Source organism: Terrapene carolina, unplaced genomic scaffold (genome assembly GCF_002925995.2).
Source record: "Terrapene carolina triunguis isolate 2854851 unplaced genomic scaffold, T_m_triunguis-2.0 Scaffold66, whole genome shotgun sequence".
NCBI classification, from domain to species: Eukaryota; Metazoa; Chordata; order Testudines; family Emydidae; genus Terrapene; species Terrapene triunguis.
In genome coordinates this window covers 35,288,345-35,307,173 of record NW_020664417.1, presented here as the reverse complement: position 1 = coordinate 35,307,173, position 18,829 = coordinate 35,288,345, and the positions used below count along the sequence as shown (strand labels likewise).

The window sequence follows — 18,829 nt, the reverse complement described above, 5'->3', positions numbered from 1 at the left end:
ACTTCATCGGATGCATGCAGTGGAAAATACAGTAGGAAGATATATATACCCACAGAGAACATGAATAAATGGATGTTGCCATACCAACTCTAATGAGATCAATCAATTAAGGTGAGCTATTATCAGCAGGAGAAAAAAAAACTTTTGTGGTGATAATCAGGATGGCCCATTTCAAATAGTTGACAAGAAGGTGAGAGTAACAATAGGGGGGAAATTAGCATGGGAAAATAGTTTTTACTCGTTGAAGACTGTTTTTGAAGTTTTGTTGTTGAAGAATTGTGACTTTTAGATCTGTAATTGAGTGACCAGGGAGGTTGAAGTGTTCTCCAACTGGTTTTTGAATGTTATAATTCTTGACGTCTGATTGTGTCCATTTATTCTTTTGCGTAGAGACTTTCTGATTTGGCCAATGTACATGGCAGAGGGGCATTGCTGGCACATAATGGCATATATCACACTGGTAGATGTGCAGGTGAATGAGCCTCTGATGGTGTGGCTCATGTGATTAGGTCCTATGATGGTGTCCCTTGAATAGATATGTGGACAGAGTTGGCAATGGGCTTTGTTGCAAGGATAGTTTCTTGGGTTAGTGTTTTTGTTGTGTGGTTGCTGGTGAGTATTTGCTTCAAGTTGGGGGGCTGTCTATAAGTGAGGACTGGCCTGTCTCCCAAGATCTGTGAGCGTAAGGGATCGTCCTTCAGGATAGGTTGTAGATCCTTGATGATGCGCTGGAGAGGTTTTAGTTGGGGGCTGAAGGTGACAGCTAGTGGTGTTCGGTTACTTTCTTTGTTGGGCCTGTCCTGGAGTAGGTGACTTCTGGTATTCTTCTGGCTCTGTCAATCTGTTTCTTCACTTCAGCAGGTGGGTATTGTAGTTTTAAGAATGCTTGATAGAGATTGCGTAGGTGTTTGTCCCTGTCTGAGGAATTGGAGCAAATGCGGTTATATCTTAGAGCTTGGCTGTAGACAATGGATCATGTGATGTGGTCTGGATGAAAGATGGAGGCATGTAGGTAAGTATAGCGGTCAGTAGGTTTCCGGTATAAGGTGGTGTTTATGTGACAGAGCCAGAAGAATACCCAGAAGTGACCCAGAACAGGCCCAACAAATTCCTCGTTCTTTTTGCTGATACAGTCTAACACGGCTACCACTCTGAAACTTGAGCAGTTTAGTATCATCTGCCAACTTTGTCACCTCACTGCTTACCCCTTTCTCCAGATCATTTATGGATAAGTTGAATAGGATTGGTCCTAGAACTGACTCTTGGAGAATATCACTAGTTACCCCCTCTCCATTCTGAGAATTTACCATTTATTCTTACCCTTTGTTCCCTGTCTTTTAACCAGTTCTCAATCCATGAAAGGATCTTCCCTCTTATCCCATGACAACTTAATTTATGTAAGAGCCTTTGGTGAGGGACCTTGTCAAAGGCTTTCTGGAAATCTAAGTACACTATGTCCACTGGATCCCCTGGTCCACACGTTTGTTGACCCCTTCAAAGAACTCTAATAGATTAGTAAGACATAATTTCCCTTTACGGAAACCATGTTGACACTTGCCCAACAATTTATGTTCTTCTATGTGTCTGACAATTTTATTCTTTACTATTGGTTCAACTAATTTCCCGGTACTGACGTTAGACTTACTGGTCTGTAATTGCCGGGATCACCTCTAGAGCCCTTTATAAATATTGGCGTTACATTAGCTATCTTCCAGTCATTGTGTACAGAAGCCAATTTAAAGGACAGGTTACAAACCATAGTTAATAGTTTCCCAATTTCACATTTGAGTTCTTTGAGAACTCTTGGGTGAATGCCATCTGGTCCCGGTGACTTGTTACTATTAAGTTTATCAATTAATTCCAAAACCTCCTCTAATGACACTTCAATCTGTGACAATTCCTCAGATTTGTCACCTACAAAGGACAGCTCAGGTTTGGGAATCTCCCTAACATCCTCAGCTGTGAAGACTGAAGCAAAGAATTCATTTAGTTTCTTCACAATGACTATCATCTTTAAGTGCTCCTTTGGTATCTCGATGGTCCAGGGGCCCCACTGGTTGTTTAGCAGGCTTCCTACTTCTGATGTACTTAAAAAAACATTTTGTTATTACCTTTTGAGTTTTTTGCTAGCTGTTTTTCAAACTCCTTTTTGGCTTTTCTTATTACATTTTTTCACTTAATGTGGCAGTGTTTATGCTCCTTTCTATTTACCTCACTAGGATTGGACTTCTACTTCTTAAGAGATGCCTTTTTATCTCTCACTGCTTCTTTTACATGGTTGTTAAGCCACAGTGGCTTCTTTTTAGTTCTTTTACTGTGTTTTTTAATTTGGGGTATACATTTAAGTTGGGCCTCTATTATGGTGTCTTTGAAAAGTGTCCATGCAGCTTGCAGGGATTTCACTCTACTCACTGTACCTTTTAATTTCTGTTTAACTAACCTCCTCATTTTTGCATAGTTCTCCTTTCTGAAATTAAATGCCACAGTGTTGGGCCGTTGAGGTGTTCTGCCCACCACAGGAATGTTAAATGTTGTTATATTATGGTCACTGTTTCCAAGTGGTCCTGTTATAGTTACCTCTTGGACCAGATCCTGCTCTCCGCTCAGGACTAAATCGAGAATTGCCTCTCCCCTTGTGGTTCCTGTACCAGCTGCTCCAAGAAGCAGTCATTTAAAGTATTGAGAAATTTTGTCTCTGCATTTCATCCTGAGGTGACCCGTCAATATGGGGATAATTGAAGTCCCCCACTATTATTGAGTTCTCAATTTTGATAGCCTCTCTAATCTCCCTTAGCATTTCAAATTCACTAGCACTGTCCTGGTCAGGTGGTCGATAATAGATCCCTACTGTTATATTCTTATTAGAGCATGGAATTACTATCCATAGAGATTCTATGGAACATGTAGATTCATTTGAGATTTTTACTTCATTTGATTCTACATTTTCTTTCACATATAGTGCCACTCCAACCCTCTGCATGACCTGTTCTGTCCTTCCAATATATTTTGTATCCGGAATGATTGTGTCCCATTGATTGTCCTCACTCCACCAGGCTTCTGTGATACCTATTATATCAATATCCTCCTTTAACATGAGGCACTCTAGTTCACCCATCTTATTATTTAGACTTCTAGCATTTGTGTACAAGCACTTTAAAAACTTGTCACTGTTTATTTGTCTGCCCTTTTCTGATGTGTCAGATTCTTTTTTATGTGAATGTTTCTCATCTGATCTGGCCCATACTTTATCCTCTTCCATCATCTCTTCCTGACTAAAACCTGGAGAATCTCTATCAATAGACTCTCCTCCAAGAGAAGTCTCTGTCCGATCCATGTGCTCCTCTGCAGCAATAGGCCTTCCCCCCATCTCTTAGGCCTGGTTTACACTGGGCGGGGGGAAATCAATCTAAGTTACACAACTTCAGCTGAAGTCGATGTATTTAGATCTACTTACCGCGGTGTCTTCACTGCGGTAGGTCGACCGCTGCCGCTCCCCCATCGACTCTGCCTGCATCTCTCGCTGAGCTGGAGTACAGGAGTCGACAGGCGAGCGCTCGGCGGTCGATTTATCGTGTCTAGACTAGACCCGATAAATAGACACCCGCTGGATCGATCGCTGCCCGCTGATCCGGCAGGTAGTGTAGACATACCCTTAGTTTAAAAACTGCTTTGAAACCTTTTTAATGTTAAGTGCCAGCAGTCTGGATCCACTTTGGTTTAGGGGGAACCTATCCTTCCTGTATAGGCTCCCCCTATTCCAAAAAGTTTCCCCAGTTCCTAATAAATCTAAACCCCTCCTCTCTATGCCATCGTCTCATCCACGCATTGAGACTCTAAAGCTCTGCCTGCCTACCTGGCCCTGTGCGTGGAACTGGAAGCATTTCTGAGAATGCCACCATAGAGGTCCTGGATTTCAGTCTCTTTCCTAGCAGCCTAAATTTGGCCTCCAGGACGTCTCTCCTACCCTTCCCTATGTCATTGGTACCTACACATACCACGACACCGGCTCCTCCCCAGCACTACACATAAGTCTATCTGGATGCCAAGTAAGGAATCTATTCTCATTTTACAGACGAGAAAGCCACAATATGGAGAGATTAAGTGACATTTCTAAGGTCACACAGTAAGTCTGCAGCAGAATCAGGAAAAGAACCTACATATCCTGATTCCCACTCAAGTGCCTTAGTCACAAGGCCAGACTTCCTCCCACAGTGAAGTCAATGGGAGTACTTATATGAGGACTACTCAAATGAAAGGAATTTGCAGACCGGGCCTTAGCTGGTAAATTCTTCTGCATAGCGTGTATGTATTTCATTTTCCATTTATCAGCAAGCATATTTATAGCACAATAAAAATACATTGGAATGTATTTTGGGCTTTAGTAAACAAAAATTACACTAATATGGAATTTAATTTATTTGTACCTTCAACTTTATCTAGGATAAAAACAACACAGAGGTGTTGTAATTATGCTAAAAAACCAAACATTATAAACCAAGGAAATTCAGAGTTAAGATTTGGCGATACACATTTATGGCACTGAAGCACTTAACTCAGCACTGTAATGATATCATGCAATAACCATACATTTATGATTACAATGGTTTTTGAAGACATTAGATTCTTCCCTCCACCCCAGAGTGTAACACTGAATCACAATGTTCTTTTCCCATGGCTCCTTGTTTTTCCACATTTTCTTCCAAGTCATTTACTCCCTCTGCTAGTGGCATGTGCACAGTACTATTAGCATACTTACATCAGTAAATCAGAACTTTCAATAATCTTTTGTTCCATAGTCTCACAAATTACTACTATTGCAGTAGTCATCAGTGCTTTTCTACCTCATTTGCTTTTTGTTATTGAAAACAAATTCTTTATCTGGGAAAAAAAAAAGTTTAGTAAATATGCTCTGTGCACTTACTTTCTCAGTCCTGTTGTGGAAACAGCAAAACATATTGATTGAACTACCAGGAACACACACAACTGCTGTTTCCCATGCCAAACCTTTCTTCCATCATTTCACCTTTTTCTGACTACCTGAAGGCTAACCATTCCATAACTATTTTCACTTCACCTGGGGCAACAGTTAAATTCAGTCCTCTTGCTGGTAAGAGAGTTAAGCAGGGGCAGATCTTGCGGACTCATGAATCACTCCCTACCACCATATACTGAACAGTTTGCCACCTACTTTATAAAATATACTTTATATCAGGAGCAGAATTCAGCATCTACAGCAAGTGACTAACAGCTTTGCTAAAGCCCAAATCTCTGCAGAAACTTAATATGCCCTGACATGCATGTAGCAACATTTTCAGGAAACTGCTGCATTTTTACTCTGAGAAGTCTGAATACATCACTTTCCTATACACAGATGCATGCTGCAATTACATATCCCATGATAAGTTCTCAATAGGACTTCTCTAAAAGAGGAGAGAGACCAGGCTGAACCCTTTATCTTTTCTCTGGAAAGGGAAATCCATGAAATGGCAAGTTGAGAATCTTCAGTGAGTAAGAAAACAACCCCTATCTACAGAGAAGGCTAAGGATTCTCTAATCCAGGGGTCGGCAACCTTTCAGAAGTGGTGTGCCGAGTCTTCATTTATTCACTCTAATTTAAGGTTTTACGTGCCAGTAATACATTTTAACATTTTTAGAAGGTCTCTTTCTATAAGTCTATAATATATAACTAAACTATTGTTGTATGTAAAGTAAATAAAGGTTTTTAAAATGTTTAAGAAGCTTCATGTAAAATTAAATTAAAATACAGAGCCCCCCCGGACCGGTGGCCAGGACCTAGGCAGTGTGAGTGCCACTGAAAATCGGCACGTGTGCCATAGGTTGCCTACCCCTGCTCTAATCCATGCCCTACACTTCAAAGAGTTTCCTGAAATTATTTAACAAGGTGTGAGGCACTTGGAAACACAAGGAGGAAGATAAAGAAAGGGAGAGGCAGGCCCCATGCATTTTTAGTAAATATGGATTATTTTGCCTTAAGTCATCTCTGCATTCATGAGACACTCCTTTTGGATGAAATGACAGTATTTTTTGTTTTAAAATTAGTCCATCTGTTAATTATTGTAAAAGCATGGAGAGATATTTGTGACACTAAACTTGAAACAGGAGTCAAGCATTATTTAGGACTGTGGTTCGAACTGTGTTTCAGATCACATAATACAAGTAGTTGTTTGAAATGGCTCCAAGTAGTCTGTTAATATGGTTTCCTATCTATTTTTGAAGGTACTTATCACCTTCCTCTCAAAACCCCCAGTACATCTAATATTGCTATTATAATTCAGGCAGAAATAGAGTGGTTTCAATGAAAGTTTCCGGACTGTGAAAGGATCGATGGCCCAATTCAGTACTTTTAGAAAAAGAGTGGATTTAGTTCTTTGAAAAGTGCTTCAAGTGTGTGTAGAAGTGAAAATTGGGCCTGCTCCATAAACAAGATTAAGTACACAATTAAACTAGTTTGAGATGGCAGCTGAGGAACTTGAACTGGGGTCTCCTACAGTCAGGCCAGTACCCTAACCACCAGTCTATAGAGCATTAGTGAGTCAAACATGATCAAATCACCTCTAGTGGAAATATTAACACAGAAAATCTAAAGTCTCCACAAAATATGATAAAAATGTATGGATAGACTTAAGTGAAAAGAAAGTGGCCTTTTGAGGACTGTCCATTAATTTTAAAAATACAATCCAAAGTAGTACTAAATCAATTTAGTGCTTTGGCACCATTTCTAATGCTGTTGAGATAGAAATACATCTATACAGAATTGAACCACTGACACTAATTGCTAATTAGCATTAGACTGATATCACTCATTACTATGGGTGAACATTTATTTTTCCCCCTCTTAAAAAAACCTTTCATTTACATAAAGAAAGCAGCCTGGTGCCATGGGCTCTTCTCTGTTCCCAACGTTAAAATATACAAAATGGCCTACTTTTTTTTAATGTCAGATACTTAAATGTTCTTTTATGCTGGACTACATATCTGAAAGTAAGTAAGTTTGGTGCATGGAAGAATGAGTACTCTAGTTCAGGAGACTCACATGAGACGATAGTACTTGCCGCTCTCAGGCTACATACATTAAAACAATGTCTTCATTCTTTCTGAAAAGTACTTTAAATACACTTTTGCTGACTACAAAAAAAAACCTTCTGTTTAAAAAAAATATATTAACCCAACTTTCAGTTTTGCTCAGAAGCCAAACATGGTGCATATTTTTCTCTATGAATCAGTTAACCAATGAATTTAGATTTTTTATTCATAAAATGATCTTTAATTGACCCTCATTACTGAGAATTTTAAATGTGCGCCAAATTATTTAGATATGAAAATTTGTTCATTAGTTATTCATGGGCTGTTCATCGATAAATCATGATGAATGAAGGTTAATAGTGGGGAGGAGGGATAAAGAAGGATAATACTTTAAGCAATATGATCTCTGGGTGACAGTTTGAGCACATGCACATCTTGATGGTTCACCTTGATTTTTTATATATATATAAAATATTATGATTACCGACTCACTTCTTGTGGGATCAGAAGACATGAGTGTTAAAGAAGTATTCACATTACAAGAGTAGATTGTCTTACTGACCAAAACTTGAGAGAGCATTTATAGTAAGTGCCATAGAAAAATATACCGAGACAGGTGTGAGAGAAGCTGACAAAGGAGGCCTGCCAACAATTGTGAAGCAGAGCAGTGGGGGGAGGGGGGGAGAGAGAAAGAGAACACATTAGGTTAAGCTAGAACAACAAAGCCTTCAGGCAATGACAAAAAGTTTTAACTTGAGGTAGTTGAGAAAAGGGAGGCACTGGAGAGATTCTAAGGAGGAGTGACGATATGGTAACACCAAGGAATAAGAAGCTCAATTTTAACAGCTGCACTTTTAATGGACTGGATGGGAGTGATGTGTGGATCAACATGGAAGAGCTGAAGTAACTGAGATGGAAGATGAACAATGCATGGACTACAAGTGGATAATTGAAACAGGAGAGGTTGCGAAGGAAGAAACTGCAAAGTACCAACACAACCTTGTTGAATGCGGAAGAGAGAGAAAAGAATCAAATAGAATAAAACAAAATATAAATACCATAGTTCTTAGTCTTTGAGATAGAGTCCAGTGGCTCTCTCTGAAGTGCCATTTCTCTTCAAAAAAATCAGGATTTATTATCCACATGGCCCTGCGGTAAAAGTGTGTTTTGGTCAACATCTAATATGCTAAGGAGCATGAAATGGTTAATAGTTCATGCTATTAGTACAAGTGTTTCATTAAATCATTTACAAAGTAGCTACGTTAGAGGAAACTATTTGAATTTCCAATAAGGGGAAGGGGGAGAATTCACCAAAATTGCTTTCACTTTGTCATTGCCAGTTGCAGGGAAAACCAGGCTTATAATTACAAACCACTACCTTCAGTTTAGAAATTTAAGACAGTGGAGGTAGTGAAAATAGACAATGATTAACTGGAGGGAAGACAAGACGCAAGATGCCAGCATTCTACAATGAAGAAATGTAAGCCTATGCCAAGTTTTGAATCCAAGTGAAAGTGTCTCTGAATCTTGAGTGATTAGACCGGAGCATATAATTTACAAAATATTTTACTCAACGAACTTAGCCTTTTGGGGGGATCATGTCTCTACACAGATCACAGCTCCAAATGTATTCATTATTTTTAAATTACTCAATTTTTGGTGAGCTTTTTATTTTTAAAATCTACAAATTGATCGTTAACCAGCATGCTGAAAATATTTGATAATATATTTAATATTAAAGCTGTGTTATGTGACAGTCACACCTAAGTCATATAGTGTGGAATTTGTTTTATGATTGGAAGAGCATAACTTTTATGCAGAGGAAGCGACTTTAAAGGCAGTACTAGTGCTCTGAATCTCCTGGAAAAAAGAACAGTAAACAATTTAGAGAGGTGGAAAGCCAGGCCACTAGAAGCCATTGTGATACTTTCTACCTACTTTGTCAAGCAATGTCCCATCCCACATAAAACATTCCATGTGTAATGAGAATGTTTGTATGTACAGGTTTTATATTGTACTGTGAGTATTAGAGCAGGTAAGCTTAAATTTTGTTTTGCATCTGCAGCTGTGCAATTAAAATACAATCAAGATTGTTGTGGAAAGTGATGACAAGAGGTCTGAGCACACTAGAAGCAAGATCACTTGTAATTTCAAGCAGATGCTTAGACTATTTTATTTTAGCACATAACTGGAAAATATCAAAACAAACCATGCACTATAATTTTATAATATTCCATAGAATAATCAGCCCTTTCCCTCAGTGTGGGGACCCAGGACTAAATTAGTAATAGGAGGTCTTGCAGATCAAGGTAAAATGTGAGTTAAAAGAGCTGTGCTGACACCCCTTCCCTCAGGCTTCAGATAGTTCTTTTAGACACTTTTATGATCAAATTCATAGCAAGAGGACAAAGGGATGGGGAAGTGGTTGGATGCGGGAGAAGAGAAACCAGTTCCAGTCTATTGTTTGTAACATACAGACAAATGGTGATTTCATACAGTGGTATACTAGGTTATTACAAGTGTTTATCAACAAGACCGTTTGTAGGGCTTCATTGTTATTAAAATAAGTTTCTTAAAAAAAAACCTACTCTGCAACTGACAGTTGCAGAGAGTACAAGCATACTTATTTACAATATTGCAGCTACCATTTGGAAAATGATAGAGGATTTGGTTGGATTAGTACATGATGTTTCTGTGGGAAAAATCTGACTTTGCATATGATTCGGTTTTGGCACCACACAACATGTGTAGCTCTGGATACATCAGACAGAGTGGGTCCTAATCGCTGACTCCAGAGGTTTTTTTGTTTGTTTGTTTACACTCCTTTCATGGTATTTTTTTCAAAATTCAGAGAAAGTTTCATGAAAGACTTGAAGCTGGCAGAAATGACTAGCAATGAGCTTACTTCCATAGCAATGGATTCATCATCAAGACAGCTAGTGAAAAAGTATGAAATCCACTTCAGGTCATAGAATGGATCTAGTTCAGAGTGTTATTTTTGTCTGGGGGCAGGGGGAAGCGCAAGGTTGAATATGAAGATAACAATTTAATGACCCACCCAGAGAATCTCTCAAGTTCTTTTTTGTTGGGGTCCTCCAGAACCACTTCTGTCCATAACTCGGGCTGTCAGAGGGGAAAGAGAGGCAGACCCAGAAGGCGGCAACATGATTTTCTCCAGGGGAGGAGGAGCTGAAAGGCATTTTCTCCAAACAGTGGTGTTCTCATCATGCCTTCTCCCCAGGGCCGGCTTTAGGCACTGCGGGGCCCGATTCAAAAGAGCTGCCGCCGAAGACAGCGGCGGGACTTCGGCGGCAGCTCTATTGGCTGCCGGGGACTTCGGTGGCACGTCGGCGGAGGGTCCTTAGGGATGTTGCGGGGCCCTCTTAGGGGCACGGGGCCTGATTCGAGGGAATCGCCCTAAAGCCGGCCCTGCTCCTTGCCCTCTGGAGGCTGCTGCTGAGCTGGGAGTGTCACCCACTATTCACTGTCCTGGAAACCAATCCCCACTATTCTGGCATGTTAGGGCTGCCTTCCAGATCACATTTTGCCTCTGGGATAATAGCATAAAGAATGACTGAAAGTAAAAAAGTGTTTTTATATGCATTCTACAATAATTTGGTTAAAAGCAATAATTTGCGAGTTATCTATGCAAAACAGTATTACTTGTTCAAAGAGTTAAAGTTGTTTTAGTGACTTGAAATGATGTTAGGAAACTAAAAAAAAAAAAAAAAAAAAAAAAAAAAAAAAAAAAAAATCTTAAATGAGGTTAACCCACCCTTACAAAATAAATTAAAGTTATTAAATATATTCAGAATTTATTGATGGGAGACAGTGGTAATCACTTTTTAAAATGTTTTGGACAATGTAACTTCAAAGTAATTGTTTTTGAAAAAAGTTTAAATCTGATTGTTGTAGTCGATTATATTTTTCACCAGTCAACTTGTTGACAGACCTTATGATTTGTACTGCAATAGCACAAAAAGCCTCTGTATAGTAGTCTGGCCTCACTGCGATACTGTGTCTGAACAGCACTTAAGTAACAATACTTTGTTTCAGAGTTCTGCAGAACCTACAAAAAGATGGGTGGAAGAAGTTCCACTCCCTAAGAATGTGTTTTCTCTTTTTACACCATTTTGGTGGTAAAGAGGACAAATTCCTTTACAAGGATACTGCCACATGGGTAGTGTGGGAGTACATTTAATGGGTAGCCAGGCTCTGCACACAGGCAGTGATGAGAGGAACTTTAACGAGCTAAAGCCTATAAAATAAATTATAGCATAGCAGCACATACCTATATATGTGAGGGAGTGGGTCACATGTCAGACAGCAGAATCACATAGGAAAATTGCCAGGCTGGTGTAACAAAATATATTTTTTTGCAAACTTAGACCCATAGACCCTATTATAGAACTCCCTCACAAGCTGCAGCAGTAACAGAGACACAGCCTCTTTATCATGTACACAAGGTGTTACAACCCACCCTTGCCCCCAGAGTTCATGGCACCTTCATGTCCACAGCCTATTTGCCTTTTCACACAACAGACTGGTTTACGCGGAGGGCAGTCACTGGATCATACCTACATACATGCAATTTATGAATAATGTGACTAATTAGTGGTAACATAATATAAAATACAGACCAGTAAATTAAATGTGTCCACTCAGGAATGTATATCAGATTTCTGCCATGTATATCTCATAGGGTATAGAATTTATAGTAAGTCTCTAAACCCCCTTTGCCAGAACTCTGCTCCTCAGACATTTAAATTGACAAAAGCAACTACACCCTTCATAAACAGAACTGTGCAATACTCTTGCTTACTACAGCTGATCGAAAATTTTCTTCAACATTTGGGCATTTTCCCAACAATCTTAGAGCAGACAATAGTATTTGCAAATTTGAAATTTTGACCAAAGATGTTGGTGAAATTTTTTTTTGACAGTTCGGCTGTTTATACAACCATGAAACAAATATCAGGCTATTTGGGTGATCAAATAGCTAATATCAAAGTAACAAGTAAGAAATACGGACTAGAATAATTTGTGACAGCTCAAGAGCAAGTTATTAGATCAACTTTAATGGCACAAAATCCCTGGTGGCAAGGTCTTTGGTCAAGGGTCCCATATGCCATTGCCAGAGGAATGACAACTGAGTGAACTCTGGTGGGGACATAGATTCGGCATGGTGGCGGAGACAAATGCAGAGGTGGTCGCATACAAGTGTCCCTACCCACCACCATTGTAATCCCTATAGCTAGATTAGGTGGTAGAGCCCGAGACTCTGCATTGAGATGAGAGATTGTGAGAGGTTACACAGAGAAGACAGTGGCCAGCTGTCCCTAACACACACCACTAAAACTGTAATCCTTATAGCTGGGTCGGGTGGCAGAGCCTCTGGACTGGACAGCATTACATTAAGAGATGACACAGAGGCAGCAGTCAGGCATCTCTTCTTGGAAGACAAGTAGCTCTTCCTCCTAGAGATTGGAGATGAACCTGAGTGTGAACTAACTACTGGCAACAAACTATGAGCAGGGCACAAAGAAAAGGATGGAAGTGGCATTGATCCATTGAACATTCACATTGGAAAGTAAGGAACCCGAGGCAAAGGAACTACTTCTGAAGAAACTGTATGTACATGTGTATGTGGGGGGAGTGGGTTAGTTACTAAGTGTTTAAACATCCTGTTATTTATTGTGTTTCCCAAAATAAACGCTGTCCCCTTTCCTCCTTTATATCATTTGCTTGATTGTATACACTGATCCAGTACTTGCAAGAGGGGAAATATTGCTTATTAAGGGCATCTAGGCAAGGTATTTCATTTTTCCCATTTCCTGGGGTGGGAGCTCAAGCCAGAGGTGTTGGCAAATTTTTAGAGGAACCCCTAGGTATTTGAGGCCAGCCTTCCTGCTGCAGGCAGAAAGGTTACACCTGTTTCAAAAGTAATATAAACATTTTAAAAGGGCCCTATTCACAAAGTATTCATGGCAAATTGTTTGCTCAACTCTACCATTTCAATTTCAGAGATTATTCCAATATATTTGAGAAATATAGCCATAGACATTTGGCAAAGTATTTAAATTGAAGCTATTATGCTAGGTTTTTTGAAATATCTCCATGCCCTTACAACAAATAGTCTTTAAAGTTAATCGACAATAGCTTCTTCTGAGATACAAAGTTTTCTTAGACACTAGTAGTTAGGGGGAAAATCTCTTCTGTAATGGTTGTGAGATAAAAATATGATCTAGATTGGCTATAATTGCTGTCAAGTTTTTGTACTATTCCTTTGCCAATATTTATTTAGGAGGCATTCTCTTTTCTTTTAAAATTCGACTTCTCATATCAATACGAAGAAGATCACTGACTTTTTCTTTGTTGTGCTGGGCCCAGTCACTACCTGTTCTTAACTGACAGGCTTGGTAATTTTTACAAATACTAGCAAAGACAAGTCAACCCCATTTAATTGGTCTACAAATAGTGTCCCCCTTCTTATACCAAGTTAGGCATTTTATTTTTAGGAGCTTTCAAAAATTTGCTTGCTTCTTCAATAGGGAGAGTTTGAAATGGAGAGGCATGAATGCTCCAGAGGAAGTCCATTCAGTGGTTCATAGTCATGCTGGAAGTGCATAACGAGTGGGGTTCTGTTCAATATCTTCATCAATGATTTAGATAATGACAGAGAGTACACTTATAAAGTTTCCGGACGATACCAAGTGGGGAGGGGTTGCAAGTGCTTTGGAAGATATGATTAAAATGCAAAATGTTCTGGACAAACTGGAGAAATGGTCTGAAGTAAATAGGATGAAATTCAAGAAGGACAAATGCAAAGAACTCCACTTAGGAAGGAACAATCAGTTGCACACATACAAAATGGGAAATGACTGCCTAGGAAGGAGTACTGCGGAAAGGGATCTGAGGGTCATGGTGGACCACAAGCTAAATAGGAGTCAACAGTGTAACGCTGTTGCAAAAAAAGCAAACATCATTCTGGGATGTATTAGCAGGAGTATTGTAAGCAAGACACAAGAAGTAATTCTTCTGCTCTATTCCGTTCTGATTAGGCCTCAGCTGGAGTATGGTGTCCAGTTCCGGGTGCCACATATCAGGAAAGATGTGGACAAATTGGAGAAAGTCCAGAGAAGAGCAACAAAAATGAGCAAAGGTCTAGAAAACAAGAAGGAGAGGGGACACGATAGCAGTTTTCAAGTACATAAAAGGTTGTTACAAGGAGGAGGGAGAAAAATTGTTGTTCTTAACCTCTGAGGATAGGACAAGAAGCAAAGGGCTTAAATTGCAGCAATTTAAGGTTGGACATTAGGAAAAACTTCCTAACTGTCAGAGTGACTAAGCACTGGAATCTCCATTATTGGGAATTTTTAAGAGCAGGTTGGACAAACACCTGTCAGGGACGGTCTAGATAATGCTCTGAAGGTCCCTTCCAGTTCTATGAGGTTCATTTACTGTCAGATACCTCACACTTGGGGAGTGGGGAGGAGAAGACGTCTAAAAAACCCTCCACAATGATTTATTAGTGTATAGTTTATATCAAATTAGATTTAATTTACTTAGAGGATACAGAAATACTGAAGTGGCCTAGGCAAAATGAGCAGGACAATAGGGTAATTACCAGATAATTTTAGCAATACCAGATTGATACACAGACTCACGACCAAGCCAAAATATCAGTGATTAAAAAAAAAAAAGGGGGGGGGGGAAGCTTTGAGGAGTGAAAGGTCCCCCTCCCCTCTCATCGCCTCACTCCAATTACCCATACCACAGCACATTACATTCAAATTAAAGAAACTATTGAGTACCAGGCTCTCAGTAATTTTAAAGTTTGCTGGCAGTACCTCACCACTGTAGAGAAGTCATGATGTTCAGCAACACTCTTGTGACTGCAAATAATCAATCAGTTCATTGGACACCAATGTGTTCCTTATTTTTTCAAAAACTAAATAACTACACGGTTCTTGAAATTCAGTAAGTGGTAAAAGGTACTGGAGGGAAGTCCTTGGAACAACTGTTGCTCTACAAAAGCTTCTGGCCACAAGAGGTCCTTTTGTGTGTGTAGAAAAGAGATTTGTCCTCTCTAAATATATAGGAAATCTAGGATGCCTGGAATATTTGAGCAACTTTGAGGATTTCCTCACAGAGCACTAATGGAAATTTAGAAATGCAGGTAAGGGATATTGAAAATTGTGAGACATCATTGGTTAATGATGAAGTAATTAGGAAGTATTATTAGGGGTCGACATTTTCTGTGCAAAGATCATGCTAAAAGTCAATCTCTCAATGCCCATCATAAATGTACATGCTAAAGCTTTCAAGACTGTATAAGCCAAAATGCAACCACAAGAACGGCCATATTTGGTCAAACCAATGGTCCATCTAGCCTAGTATCCTGTCTTCCGACAGTGACCAATGCCAGATGCTTCAGAGGGAATAAACAGAACAGGTCAATTTTAAAGTGCTCTATCCCCCATTGTCCAGTCTCAGCTTCTGGCAGTTGGTTTAGGAACTCCCAGAACATGGGATTGTGACCCTCATCATCTTGGCCAATAGCCATTCATGGACCGATTCTCCATGAATTTATTTAATTATTTTTTAACCCAGTTAAACATCCCAATCACGGAGTTTCACAGGTTGACTGCTGCCTCTTAAATTAATTGGGTGACCCCTGGTTCTTGTGTTATGTGAAAGGGTCCTTCCCTATTCACTTTCTTTATAGACCTCTATCATATACCCTCCTAGTCGTCTCTTTTCTAGGCTGAATAGTCCCAATCTTTTAAATCTCTCCTCATATGGAAACTGTTCCATACCCCTAACCATATTTGTTGCCTTTCTGTATATCTTTTCCAGTTCTAATGCATCTTTTTTGAGGTGGGGCGATCAGAAGTGTACTGGGCATACCATGAATGTATATAGTGGCATCATGATATTTTCTGTCTTAGTTTCTGTCCCTTTCCTAATGATTTCTAACATTGACTGCTGCTGCACATTGGGCAGATGTTTTCTGAGAACTATCCACAATGACTCCAAGATCTCTTTTTTGAGTGGCAGCAGCTAATTTAGATCCATCATTTTGCATGTATAATTGGGATTATGTTTTCCAATGTGGATATTCTGGGTCCTTTCCCAAAAAAGACTCCCAGAAGAAAGCAGTACATACAGACTTTCATGGATTTTGCCACCCGATGGCTGGAAGCAGTAGCTCTAAGCAATACCAGGGTTAAAAGTGTGTGCCAGGCATTAACAGATATTTTGGCCAGGGTAGGTTGGCCCCCCGACATCCTTACAGATTTGGGAACTAATTTCGTGGCAAGGATCATGAAAAGCCTGTGGGAAGCTCATGGGGTGAACCACTTGGTTGCCACCCCTCACCACCATCAAACAAATGGCCTGGTGGAGAAGTTTAATGGAACTTTGGGGGCCATGATATGTAAATTAGTAAATGAGCACGCCAAAGATTGGGACCTAGTGTTGCAGCAGTTGCTCTTTGCCTACAGCGCTGTACCACATCCCAGTTTAGGGTTTTCACCATTTGAACTTGTGTATGGCCATGAGGTTAAGAGGCCATTACAGTTGGTGAAGCAGCAATGGGAGGGGTTTACGCCTTCTCCAGGAACTAACATTCTGGACTTTGTAAACAACCTACAGAACACCCTCCGAACCTCTTTAGCCCTTGCTAGAGAAAACCTACAAGTTGCTCAGAAAGAGCAAAAAGCCTGGTATGATAAACATGCCAGAAAGCGTTCCTTCAAAGTAGGGGACCAGGTCATGGTCTTGAAGGCGCTCCAGGCCCATAAGATGGAAGCGTCATGGGAAGGGCCATTCACGGTCCAAGAGCACCTGGGAGCTGTTAATTATCTCATAGCATCCCTCACCTCAAACCTAAAGCCTAAGGTGTACCATATTCATTCTCTAAAGCCCTTTTATTCCAGAGAATTAAAGGTTTGTCAGTTTACAGCCCAGGGAGGAGATGATGCTGAGTGGCCTGAAGGTGTCTACTACGAAGGAAAAAGTAATGGTGGCGTGGAAGAGGTGAACCTCTCCATGACCCTTGGGCATATGCAGCAACAGCAGATCAAGGAGCTGTGCACTAGCTACGCGCCGATATTCTCAGCCACCCCTGGACAGACCGAACGGGCATACCACTCCATTATTGACACAGGTAATGCTCATCCAGTTAGAGCCCAACCTTACCGGGTGTCTCCTCAAGCTAAAACTGCTATAGAACAGGCGATCCAGGATATGCTACAGATGGGTGTAATCCGCCCCTCTAACAGTGCATGGGCATCTCCAGTGGTTCTAGTTCCCAAACCAGATGGGAGATACGTTTTTGTGTGGACTACCATAAGCTAAATGCTGTAACTCGCCCAGACAACTATCCAATGCCACGCACAGATGAGCTATTGGAGAAATTGGGACGTGCCCAGTTCGTCTCTACCTTAGACTTAACCAAGGGGTACTGCTAGATGAATCCGCCAAGGAAAGGTCAGCCTTCATCAGCCATGTCGGGCTGTATGAATTTAATGTGCTCCCTTTCGGGCTGCGAAATGCACCCGCCACCTTCCAAAAACTTGTAGATGGTCTCCTAGCGGGATTGGGAGAATATGCAGTCGCCTACCTTGACTATGTGGCCATTTTTTTGGATTCATGGGCAGAACACCTAGAGCATCTCCAAAAAGTCTTGGAGCGCATAAGAGAGGCAGGACTAACTGTTAAGGCTAAAATGTGTCAAATAGGCCAAACAGAGTGACTTACCTTGGACACCAGGTGGGTCAAGGAACTATCAACCCCCTACAGACCAAAGTGGATGCTATCCAAAAGTGGCCTGTCCCAAAGTAAAACAGGTCCAATCCTTCCTAGACTTGGCCGGATATTACAAGCAATTTGTACCGCACTACAGCCAAATCGCCACCCCACTGACAGACCTAACTAAAAAGAAACAGCCAAATGCAGTTCAGTGGACTGAAGAGTGTCAAAAGGCCTTTAATTAGCTTAAAGCAACACTCATGTCTGACCTTGTGCTAAGGGCCCCAGATTTTGACAAACCATTCCTAGTAACCACAGATGTATCCGAGCGTGGTGTGGGAACAGTTTTAATGCAGGAAGGACCGGATCAGGAATTTCATCCTGTCGTGTTTCTCAGCAAAAAACTGTCCGAGAGGGAAAGCCACTGGTCAATCAGCGAAAAGGAATGTTACACCATTGTATATGCACTGGAAAAGCTATGCCCATATGTTTGGGGATATCGTTTCCACCTGCAAACCGAGCATGCTGCGCTGAAGTGGCTTCATACTTTCAAGGACAAGAACAAAAAACTTCTTTGGTGGAGTTTAGCTCTCCAAGATTTTGATTTTAAAATACAACACATTTCAGGAGCTTCTAACAAAGTGGCTGATGCACTCTCCCGTGAAAGTTTCCCAAAATCAACTGGTTAAAATCATCCTTGAAATCTGGAAAATAGTTAGTTTTTACATAATCAGTAGTATATCTAAAGGTGCTTGTGTCTTATTAATTCTGTTTTCTTCTAGAGTTCCAGGAAGAAATCACAGCCAGTGTGGAGCAGGCTGTCCAGCATTGTCTATGATTTGGGGCGACGTGTCATAAACATACAGCTAAGGGTAGCATAACATCCCTCTTTACCCTCTAAGGGGTTAATTCCTCTTTTACCTGTAAAGGGTTAAGAAGCTCAGGTAACCTAGCTGACACCTGACCAAAAAGACCAATAAGGGGACAAGATACTTTCAAATCAGAGTGTGGGGGGAGGAGGAGAAAGGCT

The 18,829-nt window shown here is 40.5% G+C and overlaps 1 protein-coding gene across 2 annotated transcripts in view; it reads right to left on the bottom strand.

Annotated features, from left to right (window-relative positions):
- Positions 1-18,829, bottom strand: part of GALNTL6 (polypeptide N-acetylgalactosaminyltransferase like 6) — a 948,073-nt gene that overhangs the window by 549,627 nt on the left and 379,617 nt on the right. The gene's annotated exons all lie outside the window — the stretch shown is intronic.